This window comes from Trichomycterus rosablanca, chromosome 22 (genome assembly GCF_030014385.1).
Source record: "Trichomycterus rosablanca isolate fTriRos1 chromosome 22, fTriRos1.hap1, whole genome shotgun sequence".
Taxonomy (NCBI): domain Eukaryota; kingdom Metazoa; phylum Chordata; class Actinopteri; order Siluriformes; family Trichomycteridae; genus Trichomycterus; species Trichomycterus rosablanca.
In genome coordinates, this window is record NC_086009.1 from 10154616 (window position 1) to 10158089 (window position 3474).

A 3474-nucleotide genomic window follows, 5' to 3' on the forward strand; every position below is an offset into this window, starting at 1 on the left:
TTGCCAAGGGCCCTGACACAGCCCCATACCATGACAGACCCTGGCTTTTGGACTTGTTGCTGATAACAGTCTGGATGATCCTTTTCGTCTTTGGTCCAGAGCACACGGTGTCCATTTTTTCCAAAAAAGACCTGGAATGCTGATTCATCTGACCACAATACACATTTCCACTGTGTGATGGTCCTTCCTAGATGCTTCAGAGCCAAGATAAGTTGACGCCGCTTCTGGACATGGTTAACATAAGGCTTCTTTTTTTGCACAGTAAAGTTTTAAGTGGCATTTGTGCATGTAACTCCATATTGTAGTGCTCGACAAAGGTTTGCCAAAGTAATCCCTCACCCATGTGGTTATATCAGCTATTGTTGAGAGCCGTCTGAGAGATTGAAGACCACGGGCGTTCAGCTTAAGCTTGCACCCTTGGTAACACTCCACAATTTTGCGTGTCATCCTTGTGCAGGGGCCATGCTAATCCTCTCTGTATTGTTCCAATTTTATATATACAGTGTATCACAAAAGTGAGTACACCCCTCACATTTCTGCAGATATTTAAGTATATCTTTTCATGGGACAACACTGACAAAATGACACTTTGACACAATGAAAAGTAGTCTGTGTGCAGCTTATATAACAGTGTCAATTTATTCTTCCCTCAAAATAACTCAATATACAGCCATTAATGTCTAAACCACCGGCAACAAAAGTGAGTACACCCCTAAGAGACTACACCCCTAAATGTCCAAATTGAGCACTGCTTGTCATTTTCCCTCCAAAATGTCATGTGATTTGTTAGTGTTACTAGGTCTCAGGTGTGCATAGGGAGCAGGTGTGTTCAATTTAGTAGTACAGCTCTCACACTCTCTCATACTGGTCACTGAAAGTTCCAACATGGCACCTCATGGCAAAGAACTCTCTGAGGATCTTAAAAGACGAATTGTTGCGCTACATGAAGATGGCCAAGGCTACAAGAAGATTGCCAACACCCTGAAACTGAGCTGCAGCACAGTGGCCAAGATCATCCAGCGTTTTAAAAGAGCAGGGTCCACTCAGAACAGACCTCGCGTTGGTCGTCCAAAGAAGCTGAGTGCACGTGCTCAGCGTCACATCCAACTGCTGTCTTTGAAAGATAGGCGCAGGAGTGCTGTCAGCATTGCTGCAGAGATTGAAAAGGTGGGGGGTCAGCCTGTCAGTGCTCAGACCATACGCCGCACACTATATCAAATTGGTCTGCATGGCTGTCACCCCAGAAGGAAGCCTCTTCTGAAGTCTCTACACAAGAAAGCCCCAAACAGTTTGCTGAAGACATGTCAACAAAGGACATGGATTACTGGAACCATGTCCTATGGTCTGATGAGACCAAGATTAATTTGTTTGGTTCAGATGGTCTCAAGCATGTGTGGCGGCAATCAGGTGAGGAGTACAAAGATAAGTGTGTCATGCCTACAGTCAAGCATGGTGGTGGGAATGCCATGGTCTGGGGCTGCATGAGTGCAGCAGGTGTTGGGGAGTTACATTTCATTGAGGGACACATGAACTCCAATATGTACTGTGAAATACTGAAGCAGAGCATGATCCCCTCCCTCCGGAAACTGGGTCGCAGGGCAGTGTTCCAGCATGATAATGACCCCAAACACACCTCTAAGACGACCACTGCTTTATTGAAGAGGCTGAGGGTAAAGGTGATGGACTGGCCAAGCATGTCTCCAGACCTAAACCCAATAGAACATCTTTGGGGCATCCTCAAGCGGAAGGTGGAGGAGCGCAAAGTCTCGAATATCCGCCAGCTCCGTGATGTCGTCATGGAGGAGTGGAAAAGCATTCCAGTGGCAATCTGTGAAGCTCTGGTAAACTCCATGCCCAGGAGAGTTAAGGCAGTTCTGGTAAATAATGGTGGCCACACAAAATATTGACACTTCAGGAACTTTCACTAAGGGGTGTACTCACTTTTGTTGCCAGTGGTTTAGACATTAATGGCTGTATATTGAGTTATTTTGAGGAAAGAATAAATTTACACTGTTATATAAGCTGCACACAGACTACTTTTCATTGTGTCAAAGTGTCATTTTGTCAGTGTTGTCCCATGAAAAGATATACTTAAATATTTGCAGAAATGTGAGGGGTGTACTCACTTTTGTGATACACTGTATGTGCTGGCCTTTATGCACTGAAATTCCTCCCGATTTCTTGAATCATTTAATGATATTATGCACTGTAGAGGGAAAAAATATGCAAATTCCTTCCAATTTTTCTTTGAGGTTCATTGTTTTTAACAATTGTTTGTTGACAAACTGGAAATCCTCTGATCATCTTTGCTCATCAAATACTTTTTTGGATGCTGCTTTTGTACCAAACCATGATTACAATCACCTGTTGACATCACCTGTTTTGTTTTTTCACCTCATTACTAGCCCTAAATTGGCCCCGTCCCAACTTTTTTGGAATGTGTTGCAGGCCTGAAATGCAGGAATGGAGGTACATTAACAAATGAAATGAAGTTGAACAGACAAAACATGGAATATTTCGGGTTAAAACTTTCTGCAATCAAATAAAAGTCAAAGTAAATGTAAGGAACATTGCATTTTTTTTATTTGCATTTTCTTAACTTAAAAAACTTAAAACTTAACATTTTTTACTTAAAATCTAAAAAGTAAAACATAACAACCAACTGATTTATTTCTATTTAGAAAAGACATGCAGTGTGTATTCATCAGCCCACACAGAAGATGACAAAATGATTTCCTGAAGCCATCCCAGCTGTTTATGACCCCTCTCAAGTGCACATCCACAGTGGAGAGAGAAAAGGTAAGTGAAGCTCTGCGTTAATTACTTCTCCAAGAGCTAATTCTCAAAAGTTGTTTCAATTATGGAGATGAGATTGGAAGTGTGGGTTTCACAGGTTCTTTGCCCATTAAATAAAGGCACAGAAGGCCTGGCTACTAACAAATATGTTCATCTCAAGGAAAATTGGTTAGTGTGAGCAGCCTTTAGAAGACCTCAGATGTGTTAAAGAGATACATGAAGCTGGAAAGGGTAACAAAAGCATTACTTCTTTACTTTATTTCTTCTCTTCCTCAAAGTATGTGTACTGTTAAGCTCTCCAAGAGCACAATGAGGAGATGAGAAAGAGTCAAAGGGTAAAAGGTAGTTGTAGCCTAGCGGTTAAGGTACTGGACTAGTAATCAAAAGGTCACTGGTTCAAGTCCCACCACTGCCGGGTTGCCACTGTTTGGCCCTTGAGCAAGGCCTTAACCTTCAATTGCTTAGACAATATACTGTCACAGTACTTTAAATAAAGGCGTCTGCTAAATGTCGAAAATGGAAATAAAAGGAAAGGTTCCAGTTGAAGACTTTACAATTTGCAAAAACCTCAATGGTTCCACTATTTGAAAAACAGCCAAGAAGAATGGTGTTCATGGAAGGACACCATAAAGAAAGCCTCTGCTCTCCAAAAAACATTGTCTTGTCTCAAGTTTGCCC

At 42.0% G+C, this 3474-nt stretch overlaps 1 pseudogene; it reads right to left on the reverse strand.

Annotated features, from left to right (window-relative positions):
* Window positions 1–412: 412 nt before the first annotated feature.
* On the reverse strand, window positions 413–508 carry LOC134300430 (U6 spliceosomal RNA; annotated as a pseudogene).
* Between the last annotated feature and the right edge of the window lie 2966 nt (window positions 509–3474).